The sequence below is a fragment of the Apodemus sylvaticus genome, chromosome 17, assembly GCF_947179515.1.
Source record: "Apodemus sylvaticus chromosome 17, mApoSyl1.1, whole genome shotgun sequence".
In the NCBI taxonomy this organism is placed as follows: Eukaryota; Metazoa; Chordata; class Mammalia; order Rodentia; family Muridae; genus Apodemus; species Apodemus sylvaticus.
The window spans coordinates 52030948-52043463 of NC_067488.1; the positions used below are offsets into that span (position 1 = coordinate 52030948).

General features: G+C 45.6%; 1 protein-coding gene across 3 annotated transcripts in view; it reads right to left on the reverse strand.

Moving 5' to 3' along the window:
- Positions 1-12516, reverse strand: part of Pacsin2 (protein kinase C and casein kinase substrate in neurons 2) — a 91473-nt gene that overhangs the window by 51497 nt on the left and 27460 nt on the right. Inside the window, exon 1 of one of the 3 annotated variants that reach the window (XM_052160154.1) lies at positions 4536-4558. The exons of the other annotated variants lie outside the window; for them this stretch is intronic. The gene's annotated coding sequence lies outside the window, so the exon portion shown is untranslated. Of the gene's footprint in view, positions 1-4535; positions 4559-12516 lie in introns of those variants that run through there. 3 annotated transcript variants of the gene reach the window in all.

Below are 12516 nucleotides of genomic sequence, written 5' to 3' on the forward strand. Positions count from 1 at the left end.
CACAGATTCTCTCCGCTGGGAGTACTGTGATAAGAGGACCATCTCTCTGGAGATAGTAAGCATGGTGCTCTCCAGGTAGAGGACAGGATTAAAACTGAGCATCAGAGAGTTCTGAGGGAAACTAAGATACTAAGAAACAAAAGAAGGGCCACCAAGCCAAGGATTCTTAGCTGGCACACTAAGGAGGACTCTGGGCCTTTGTCTTATCGTGGGGTGGATGGACTAGACTGGAAGCCCATGAAAGACATTCCTCTAGACAGTCTCCAGCATCAGAGCCCAGGCCATCCAACAAGGCCCTTACCAGCTCTCCAATACACCAGTGAGGCTGGCTCAAATGAGATCCCAGCATCCACATGGTGGCCCATAACTGTTTATAATCTCAGCTCCAAGAGTTAGGCCATCACCTTGCCCCCGTTTTCACAAGGCACACACATGATGCATATATATACATGCAGGCATTCATATGTTTGGGGGATGGAGTTACTCCCAGAGGCCAGAAGAGGGTGTCAGATCCCAATAGACTGTTGAGTGCTTAGAACCAAAATCAGGACCTCTGGAAGTGTAGCAAGTGCTCTTAACTGCCTACCCATCTCTCCAGCCACTCCTGATTTTTCTTTTTTAGAGACAGTCTCATTTTGTATCCTTGGCTGACCTGAAACTTAGTAGTATGTAGACCATGCTGGCCTTGAAGTCACAGAACTCCATCTGCCTCTGCTTTCGGCAACAACCCCCTATTGCTTTTAAAGAGTTCTGTAGTAACTCAGTGGTCCAGGAGTTGCCCAACATGCCCAAGTTTATTTCCCCACCCCCACCCTGCACCCTACCCTCAAATCTACAAAATGAGGAATCTTGCGATCTCTTAAGCTTGCTCCTTCTCTCGTCCACATCATTGACTTCGGCCCTTCCTGTTACTCTCTGAGATCAAGTCTCTGCCTGCTGCTAAAAGCCGCCATCTCCTCCAAGGCCGAATGGAACCGTGTCTGAAGAAAGGCCCCCAAAACATAAAAGTACAGAAGTTCTGAGGGACGTTTGTTTCTCAATGTTTCCGACTCACTCTTATATTTTCACTATGGTTTTTTCAATTTATTGTCTGTCTATATCATCTATCTATGCCAGTGTTTTGTCTGTATGATGAGTATCTGTGTACCACATGCATCCTTGGTATCCACAGAGGCCAGAGGAAGGCATGGGATCCCTGGTACTAGATTATAGTAAGTATACTTTTACTAAATTCAATTTTAAGCACAAATAAGATATTTATTAAAAATACCCATTTTCCTGGAATGTATGTCAGAAATTTTGTTTATTATTTAATCATGGTCTTGTCAGATCTAAAGAAAACTCCAATTCCCCAAACTCTAAAGGCAGTCCAACTATCCAGAAATGAGCTCAACCTGGACTGTAAGAGGATTTCTGGGAGTCAGACAGAAGCCAGCATTCCTCAGGAATTGTGAAGTTACTTGTCTTACTTCTGGCAGAAGGGACATGGCAACCTGTGGCACTTATTGCCTATCAAAGCCTAAGCTGGTATCACAAGTACCTGCTACACATTTCAAAGTCCGTCCTAGCCCTTCTCCCCTCCCCCTCTCCCAACTGCTCATTCTTTTAACCCTGCTATCCTTGCTGTTGTGCTCACTCACACTCTCCCTCCCTCCCTCCCTCCCTCCCTCCCTCCCTCCCTCCATCTCTCTCTGCTTCTCTCACTATGTTTTCTCCACTCTGTGTCGTCCCCTCCCCCCCATCTTCTCCCCTCCCCCCCATCTTCTCTCTGCTCTGGACTCGTCCAGAGGCCTCTGGCTGTGTTCTCTCTCCTGTCTACAGGAAAAGCCTTCCTCCTAACCATACCATGGAGCAGGAATATTTTCAGTTGATACAAACCTCACTGTGTAGCTCTGACTGTTCTAGAACTCAATATGTAGACCAGGCTGGCCTGGACCTCACAGAGATCCACCTGCCTCTGCCTCCAGAGTGCTGGGATTAAAGGTGTGCACCACACCCTGCCTGGTTCATAAAGTTTTATGGGTTATACTCTAAATATATTAGAAAATAAAGACACATGCAATCTATAAACCTCCCCCAAGGTCCTAAGTAGGCTTTGGACACCGGCAGAGACCCAAGCCAAGGTGGACAGACAGTCATACAATGTCCTCAGCCAGTCTCTGCTTTATCTGAGTTTCAGTTCAGGACTCAAATTCAGTTTTTAGCAGAAAACTTGTGAAGGCTGGATGCTAGAGACTGAGTCCAGGGGTGCACACGCTAAGCACTGGTCTATTCCAAGAGACTAAGTATAAAGATTCTGAAAAGCTGTGAATAAATTCCATTTCATTAAGTAAACCATCTCTTTATTTATTTACATTATAATTTTTAAAAAGTAGCCAGGCGGTGGTGGCGCACGCCTGTAATCCCAGCACTCTGGAGAGGCAGAGGCAGGCGGATTTCTGAGTTTGAGGCCAGCCTGGTCTACAGAGTGAGTTCCAGGACAGCCAGGGCTATACAGAGAAACCCTGTCTTGAAAAAAACAGATCCAAAAAACAAAAACAAAAACAAAAAAAAATTATAATTTTTAAAAAGTCTCTCAAGTTGCAAAACCTGTCTCAAGACTTAAAAGCTGTCAGTATTCCCATGCAGGAACTGAAACAAACACACAAATACTAAGAAAAAGAGCTTGTGTTCAGGGTTTTCCTGTCATGTTTCCTCTTTCAAAGAAGAACGAAGTACTTGTCCATTTCTTGTACTAGATGTGATCATAAAAGGTCTGGCAGGCTCCTCTACAGGTGACACAGAATGGGGCTCACTCGGCTGGGACCTAATTTAGGAGAGAGGCAGGAAACCCCATGAAATAGAGACCTCTTTATTTTTCAGAAAAAGTATCTCTCAGAGGCAGAACTGTCAGTGCCCTTTGTACTGACAATGACCTCATTATACATTATACTCTATATTAATCTACTTTATTCATTATGCATCTATGCCAAATAGTACTCAGCAAAAAAATGTTATTTAATAAAAGCTGAGTGTTTGGAAATAAAAAGAAGAAATGAACTCTTAGGCCCAGGGTTGCAGTTCAGCAAGAGAACATTCCCACCATGTGATCTGAGAGGAGAAGAGACCATCCAAGGTATAACGTGGAGAAAGCATGCCTACCAAGCAGAAAGTAATGACCTAGAAAGCAGGTATCTTGGCTCTGGGACTCAGCTAACAAGTCATGTGACCTTGAACAAGTCACTGCCCTTTTGATTCCTTTATCAAAATGGAGCCATTCCGAGGGCTAACTCAAATACCAAGTTCCTACCTTTAAAACTAAGCCACAAAATTTCTTAGCATGAAGAGTCACATAAAAAGAAGGAACAACAAAGAAGGCTTATTCTTACTGACTGACTGGTAGAGCACTCTCACCTGCAAGGCATGCTTTGGCTTGTAGTTATTAAAACTTCTGTTATTTTTACAAACTTGGCATTTAAAGAATATTCAGTAGAATTTTCTATGATCCAGAACATTTGATGAAAGAGGCATTCATAGCTACAAGAACAAAACTAAAACTGGTGGGCCTGAGTAAGGTCTCAAAGTCCCGCATTCTATACTGTGCAAGTTTCCCGTGCCCCACAAAGTGCTAGATACATATGCAAACCATAACAGTGGTGCTCTAACACACAAGTGTGCCTGGGTGCTGGCACGGCCCACACCAGCAGGACATTTACAAAGGCTGCACCAGGCCATTGCCTGGTTCAACATTCATGGCAATAGGTAACCCAAGAAGAGTGAGTCATGTAGGGATGGTCACTTAATGGGGCAGGGGTGGGGGTATGTTTTTCCTTTTTAAGCTTTAAGTTACACTTAGAGTGCTACAAAAATAAGGGAGGGGGAGTGGTAATTTTTTTTCAGAATATGACTTTTGAGATAAGAAATAATTTAAAATGTGTATGAGGCCGCTTAGTTTTTAAAACAAAATGTTTGATATCCAGTAAGGACATAAAGCTTCTAGCGCTGGGGACAGGGCACAGGGTCTGAGAAGAGAAATGAGGAAAGAGCTGACTCAGGCCACAAGCGAACAGAAGGCTAATTCGGGGAGCGCCCCCCCCCCCCCAGGCAAGTATAGTCAGCTGGAAAAGCTCATTTTCAGGCTGTTCTCTCTGTGTCTATAGATTAAATCTGGCTTTTAAGAAAGGAAACATCATAAATAATAAGCACAGCATCTGAAAGTAGGAAGTAACAAGTAACAGCCCTCTAGTAACAAATGGTTAACTCAGGTGACTCAGTTAGCTAGGCAGTTAGGAGCGTTCCTCCAGAAGTGCAGCCGGAGAAACCCTGCTGAAGCAGTTCAAAGTCATCCACTAGGAAAGGAACCCTGTGTACACGTCCAAGCCACAGTCAAATGTTATAAAGCACGAGTATTCATTTTCTGTTCAGGTCAAAATCCAGCACAGGAGAATCAAGCACTTGCAGTCATTTTCTCAGGACAAAACATTCCATGCTGGTTAATATGGAACTTGGCTGAATACTTCCGTCAAGAACCTCTCAAACTAGGTGCGTTTACTTACAAGGTGAGTCTGCTGGCAATCACGTGAACAGGAAAAAAGAAGGTGCAGAAATCCTACTTTGAGACAGGTCTGCCTTAACCTTAAAGCACACTCACGTTTCTCTGTCACCGCTGGCTGCAGCAGCCTAACTTTGCAGATCTGCTGAGTACCTGCCTCCTTCCGACCCTGCTGGTCGGTCTGACCTCCCTCTCCCAGCCCAGTTCTCCCAGCACATTTCATCATTTCCTGTTGGCTGCTGAGATAAGGTCACTCCTTCCACTGCTGCATTCACAGTACAAGCTCCAGGTTCTGACCGCTGGCTCCTGCGTGCCTGGGGTGCCTGGGCCAACACAGAACAGCTTTCCTTTCAGAAAGTGACCCCAGGAATCTCAGTTTTCCCACGGAAAACCAGAGAAAGAGGTCTGGTAACGAATTCATGCTGCTCCTCCCAACCAGTGTGTGATCACCAGCTTATATGACAGACTCAGCCTTGTCTTTAGCACCTTTCTCTACTTAGGACAGAAAAGGGCATGCTTGGAGTCTCAGAGGCAGATGTAAAGTAGCAATATTGCCCAGGCTTGCCTCTGTGGATGGGCTAACCTGGGTGTCCCTATACTCTCCAAGGCAAGGCAGAGGCAGCTTGCTAGTGGAAGACAAGGGGAGCCTGATACAGAAGATAGGACAGGGACAGGGATGGAACAGCTGTCTGCTGGGAAGGAGGCTCACAGATAGTCAAGACGAAAAAGAAAATGCCACCCCCACTTCTTCTATAACAAAGAACTGAAAGAAAAAGGAAAAATAATGCTAAAATTTGGGGTATAGTGTGTGCACAAGAATGCACAGCCATGAGCCCCCGGGCTGGAGCAAGGGGAGGACCCCACCCAACCACTGGGATGAGGACAGGGAAGTGGGAAGGAGCAAAAGGAGCAGGGGGCGTCTGAGGTTCTGGGTCTGTCTGGGTTTTTTCCTTCAGTATTTGAGACAGAACCTAGGATCTCATACAGCACTGGGTCACTAAAGTACGAACCCACCCCCAGGCCTGTTGCTCTTGAACTAATTACACATACTGTATATGTGAAAACCCATGCACATTCATGTCTGGACATTTTTTGTACACATATTATTTGCTAATAAAGATTGTTTAAAATTATATGCAAGATGGCTCAGCAGGTAAAGGTGTTGCTGCATAAGCCCAGCTACCTGAGTTCCAACCAGGAAACTGTCTCCCTTCGCTTCCCTCCCAGAAGTCCTACCCCTTCCACACAGCCAGCTAGGATGCCATGTTTAAGTGGCAGTGGCTGAAAAAAGGATCACTTTAGGACAGTTTCTACCTTAAAATATGAACGAAGAGGAAGAATGGAGTAAAGTTAACTCATGAGACTGACAAAATACTTTGAGGGAAAATGACGCACATGAACATTCAGGCGCTCTCTCTCTCTCTCTCTCTCTCTCTCTCTCTCTCTCTCTCTCTCTCTCTCATGCCACTGTTCACCTGGACATGTCACTCAAAAGTCAGCTAGGCTTGTACAAATCAGCTGGAGTTCGCTTTCTTTAATCTTGTTCTGGAAATCTCTTAACAGAACGATCAGAAAAGACCGCATCAACAGAAGTTATCACTCAGCCTCAGTGGCAGAAGGGGAAGGGGAGGCAAGGGTACCTGACGACAGACAACCTCAACAGGCTCATGCTTCCCATATATCTGGGTCCCTGAACTGAGAAACACAAAGCCAGATGGCTCAGCTGGGCTAGAGGTAAAGTCCTGCAAGAGCACTCTGACTACAGGGCCATTCGTTAGCATTCCAACCTCCACATCTGCAGGAAGAGCAAGCCAGCTGCTCCAGCAGAGGCCACTAGGATACAGTTGTCCTGTAACAGTGGTTCTCAACCTGTAGGTCATGACCACTTGGACAAATCTCCAAAACATATTTACATTATGGTTTAAACAACAGTAGCAAAATGAAGTAGCAATGAAAATAATTTGAAGGTTGGGGGTCACCACAGCATGAGGAACTATTAAAGGGCCGCAGCATTAGGAAGGCTGAGAACTGCTAGTCTAGAAGGATTGGGACTCATGGTCTTGTCGCTCCTCCCCGTCTGCTTCTCTTCCTCCTCCCTTCTTTCCCTTTACAAGATGTTGGTTTGCATACAACCAAGTGGCACTGACAAAACATCTCCCCAGCCTCAGAGTCCACTGTGCCTTTGCCTGGCTTGACAACCCAGTGAACACTCATCTGTGGTTTTAAAGAGTATAGGCCAAGCTGGACATGAACTTGGGATCCTCCTGCCCTGACAATAGTATCTGCCTTTCTGCAGATAACAGAGAATGGAATCCTAATACTGTAAGTCTGCAAAAGCAGGAGGCTCCTCTTGGGCTCCTGCATGACTTCTGCCATGGGGGGGTGGGGGGGGTTGACAAAACTCCAGTAAGAGAACTTCTCAGCCACTGCCACTTCTGCAGCACACTACAGCCCATGAACTGTAGCGCAAGGTATCAGAGTCAAGGCTAAGTCCCTACCATTCTGGCCTAAGTATACTTTATTGAGACTCAAACTTTAAGGTCACTGATTCTACCAACGGTCCCTTCCAGCCAGCATCACTCAGCCTCTCTCTGCTGTCAGAGTGCCTTGCAGTGGCAAAACTCAGGTTCAATGGCTTTGAGGCAGACAACAAAATGTGCTAATTATGATTTGTGCTTATCTTCAAATACCAAGTGAATAGTCAGTGTCAGAAACTTACTACTAAGTAAAGTCAGGTGATGTTAGATCGTTTGGAGAGAGGAGGGTAGTGGCTAATTTCAATCGTAATGTTAGTCTTGCCTATTTTTTAGGAACCAAGACGTAAATGAGTCATCTGGCTCTGCTCCTCCCACATCTATGCCAAATTTCTAACAGCCTCTATCAGAAAATGCACCAGCACAAAGCTGAACTATCTTTGGCAAAATTTAGAAAAAAAAGGTAAAATCTCTTACATAAGCTTCTTTGCTTTTCTGGCAGTTGTCCAATCACGGAGAAGAGGAGGAAGAAAAAAAATAGAAAAAGGAAGCAGCAACACCAAGCTCATTAAAGCTGAAAGCCCAGCTAAAGCAGCAATGTGGTAGAACGGTCTTTCCCCTCGCTATACAGATTATAAAACCCCTAACGTCGCCAAGAGAATCAGTGCTTGGACTCTGTGTGTGCACGTGCACATATGTTCAAATGTGTATGTGTGTGCACGAATGTTCGAGGCAATCCAGTGCCATCTATTTTTTTCTTTTTGAGACAAGGTCTCTCTCACTGTGGCACTCTGGCTGGTTAGGATCTCTCTATGCAGATCAGGCTGGCCTCGAACTCACAAAAATCCACCTGCCTTTCCCTCCTGAGGGCCCGAACTAAAGACGTGTACTGCCATCTGACATCTTAGCCTCCAAAGAGACTTTTTTTTTTTTTTTTTTTTGGTTTTTTGAGACAGGGTTTCTCTGTATAGCCCTGGCTGTCCAGGAACTCACTTTGTAGACCAGGCCTCTGCCTGCCAAGTGCTGGGATTAAAGGCGTGCGCCACCACCGCCCAGCCAAAAAGACATTTTTGCCACCACATGTTCAGTTAGAAATGCAGGCGTTGGGGCTGGAGAGATGGCTCAGCGGGTAAGAGCACTGACTGTTAAGGTCCTGAGTTCAAATCCCAGCAACCATATGGTGGCTCACAACCATCTGTAATAAGATTTGATGCCCTCTTCTGGTGTGTCTGAAGACAGCTACAGTGTACTTAATAATAAATAAATACATCAAAAAAAAAAAAAAAAAAAGGAAATGCAGGTGTTGGGCTGAAATAATAGTTCAGATGGCAGAGTCCTTGCCTTGCAACTGAAAACCTGAATTTGATCTCAGAACACTTAGGGAAAACCTGGATTGGCGGCACATGCTTGTAGTCTCGTGGCTGATAAGGCAGGGCCAGGCAGAGCACTGGGGTGTACTGACGCTCCAGTCTAGTCTACAGGCAAACTCCAGGTCAGTGAGAGATGCTGTCTCCAAAAAAAAAAGTAGATTCAAGACGGGAAGACCATGGACCCACAGTTCCCTTGGAGGTCATGCTCCCTTCTACAAGTCCTTAGTAGTGACTCAGTGAGGACTCTTTAGCCAAGCTGTAGCAGATGGTGAAATTAAATATAAGTAAATGGGTGAAAATCATACCAATAGCACATTCATACAGCATGACCTACTTTTATTCCTAAAAATGTCCCCAAACTCACTGAACCTTGCTTGGCATTTTTTTTTTAACTTCAGATTTCTTCTTGAATTGTGTTCCATCTTCAGTATATTGCCCCAGAAAATGTACAAACTATTCCCAGGTCATAGGTAATGTGACATGTCCTCCATGAGAACTGTGGGACCATGGTCTTTCTCTCTTGAATCCCAGCTACCAAGTGTCCTCTGCTTCACTCAACTCCACCATACAGCACCATGAGGTGCTGCCCCAACACAAGCCCAAAAGCTATGGGCAACTAACTGCATGAAATCACCAAACCCGCCCATCAATATCACTGTTCCCTTTACAGTATGTGCTTGTTATAGTGAGTCTATGAGTTACTTTTCTCAGTGCTGAAACAGAATGCCTAACAAAGGCAACTTAAGATCGGGTTGTAGCCGGGCAGTGGTGGTGCAGACCTGCAATCCCAGCACTTGGGAGGCAGTGGCAGGTGAATTTCTGAGTTCAAGGCCAGCCTGGTCTATAGAGTGAGTTCCAGGAGAGCCAGGGCTATACAGAGAAACCCTGCCTCAAAACAACCAAATCCAAAAACCTAAAACAACAACAACAACAAAAAGATTGGGTCTTGTCCACATGGCAGAAGGCATGAGACAGACAGACAGTCAGGAGGCAGAGTTGGAGACTAGTGCTTGTCTCGTCTTTTATTCAGTCCAGAACTGCAGCCCACAGCGGTGCTACCCGCAGTTAAAGTGGGCCTTTCTGCCACAGTAATCCAATCCAGAAATCCCCTCAAATACATGCCCACAAGTGTGTTATTTAGGTTGATCTTAGAGCCTATCGACTTCACAGTTATACTGTCTAGGTGATGGAGAACTAACACTCCACCTGACCCTGTGATTAGGGAAAGCTACAGGCTAAGTATAAGCAGTTCACCGTGCCTGTTCTTAGACACCTTCAAGTCTGACAGGTAGGTAGACAGATACCCAGAGACCCACAGAGAGGCAAGCACTGTGTCTAGGGATCTAAGCAGGGAACCAAGCTAGATCAGGGAACGGAGAAGGTAAACAACTAACCCTAGAAACGTGAATCCCTAAGCTGATCTTCAGCAGTCACTTCCAAGGGAGGCGGGAGCTCCTGACTTAATTAGAAAGTGCCTTTTATTGAAGGCAAGAAAAAGAGCCACCTTTATTTCACCCATCAAGGACATTTTAAAAGGAAAAAAAGAAAGAAAGAAAAGAAAGCCTGTTACCTCCCAATATTTCATCTTCAAGAGATCTTCCTAGAAAAGACACTTAGGGCTGTAGCGAAGGTTCGGCAGGCGGCAGGTAAGAGCACTTGCTACCAAGCCTGCTGACCTGAGTTTGCTTCCCAGGATCCACATGACAAGTGAGAACCCATTCCTGCTAGTTGTCCTCTGACCTCCACACATGCTGTGTGGTGCACACATGTGCACACATACATATTAACAACGAGAAACTGACTATTGTGACATGTGTCTTCATGTCTGACTGTTGGATTTCAGACAAGAGGCTGAGGTGCATACTCTACATACCAAAGTGGACCATTCCTGGCCTCCAGATTCTGCCAGCATCCCCAAGTCCTTATCGGGCAAATTCCACCCTTTATCCTGACCCTTCCAGCCCATGGGTTGGGCTTTCCCTCCCCCAGAAGTTCTTTCCTATATAATCCAGAGAGAAACATTTTAGCCCCTACCTCCCTCTCTTTCTCTCTTTCTCTCTCTCTCCCTCTCTCTTGCTCTCTCTCTCTCTCTGCTCTCCCTTTCTCTCTTTCTCTTCCCCATCCCCTGTCTTCCTCCCAATAACAACTTTCCTGGCCTTCTTCCTTGGGACCAATGAACTCTCACCCAAGAGCTGCTTCCCAATAAACCTGCCTTTAATATACTCAAATCTGGCTCTTAATTTTTAATGTTTTAATTTTATTATTTTTTAATTTTTTAATTCTTTTAATTGGCTTATTTCTCCATAGAGAATTACTTATCAGTCACTATAAAGATGGAGAAAATGTATGTTGAGGTGCTACGGTGATTTTTCTTTTGAACACCTGCATTTCTATTTTACAACGTGCATTTATTGGTTTTAGAAATGAGAAATAGCGGGCTTCCTTTCTGAGTCCTCTAACTGGACAGACCACATGGCGGCCAAAGTCAAAGGTCAACCTTGTTACTGTGCAGAGGCTAGGACCACTGCATTTCGAAGCCCACAGGTCAATGTCTACCCATGGGCTTTGATAATACCCACAATGCCAGATGACAACTGGCCGCAGCTGAATGCCACAGCCATTCTGAAGTCCCTGCTCCAGAGGGAGGCTAGTCCACAGCTGGCTCCGACTGTGTTACACTTCATTGACAAAGAACAAGGTCATTCCACACCATTTACTCCAAAAAGCCAAGTGTGAGGTTTTGTGACCCCTTCTGGAAGAAGCATAAACCCTAGGTGTTGGGGAGTGTTTTGTACACCATGCACTTGAACACTGATTCCTGCACCAGGAGATGTGGGTGCAGGCCAGATTTTGTTATTGTCATTATTATGAAGCATTCCCTGACTCAGTATTTTATAAAACATTGTTCTCTATCATCTTCAGATTGCTCAATAAAGAACTCATCAATCTAATAGCTGGGCAGGAGAAATAAGGAGGGACTTCCGTGCTTTGAGAGAAAGAGGGGGTGTCAGGTGGGCTGAGGCATCTCTGACAAAGGAAGCCAGGGCAAGACCAAGAGGGCAGGTGACAGGACACAGGGTAGAATAGCCAGCCTGCCCCCTACCCCATGCCTGAAGCTTTCAGAAAGAAATACCAGGTCTCCATTTCACTGATTTAGAAGATAAAGAAGGCAACAGAAAAGTCCCCTGAATTCCTTTTATACCTAGAGAAGGTTAAAACCCTCAACTAAACTCAAAGGCAGGGGCACCCTGGACCAACACTCACGTCCATGTGGCCACAGCACTGGATGATGGGTCCCTAATTCAAAAAGCATGAAGGAATTCCATGTGAGGAAAGGTAGGTGTGAGGAGGAGATTGTCATGAGTAAGTCTTACTTTACTGGGTGAACAGAACTAATAAGACTGGCATATTTAGTTAGTGCTGACCATGGCCACAGTGTCTCCAGACCCCAAAGGAAAACAGTCCATGAAAATATCAAAGAAAGTAAGGACCTTGAAATGGAGGAGATCCCACTGTAAGCTCATGACCATACAAAGGGATCAATAACTACAAGTGACTAGTAACTAATGAAGATGGCGGTGGGTAGCTTCCAAAGCATGAGGCCAAATCTGCAGGAGCTGCTCAAGGCTCACTGCTCCCTGCCTCCCCAGCATCCACAGTGCTCCACCCCAGGCTACAGCAGCATTCCTCATTCTCGCCAGTCTCAGAGGGTTATCTCACTAACACTAAGCTGTAAACAGAAAGAGTTGGTACCTAAACTATCACATGCCACCTAGTTTATACAAGGCTGGTTTCTGAGCTGAGTGGTGGCAGCACATGCCTTTAATCCCAGCACGCGGAGGCAGGGGGATCTGTGAATTCAAGGCCAGCCTGGTCTGCATAATTGAGTCCAAGACTGAAACTTGCCTGTTTCTGGGCCTGTGGAAAGGCAGGGTATCAAGAGGTGTGTGTGGGGGGCGGGGAGAGCCCTCCTCCCATAGGCTCTCCATCCCAGTTTCCAGAATCTCCCCAGGCAGCTGGGGATCACACCTTCACCACTCCAAATGGGTACCTACTTGCACTTCTGGCTGTCCTCCATGTCCCCCATAGGCCCTGGCTTTGAACATTTGGTCCCCAGTTGGTGGCACTATTTGGAGGTCTA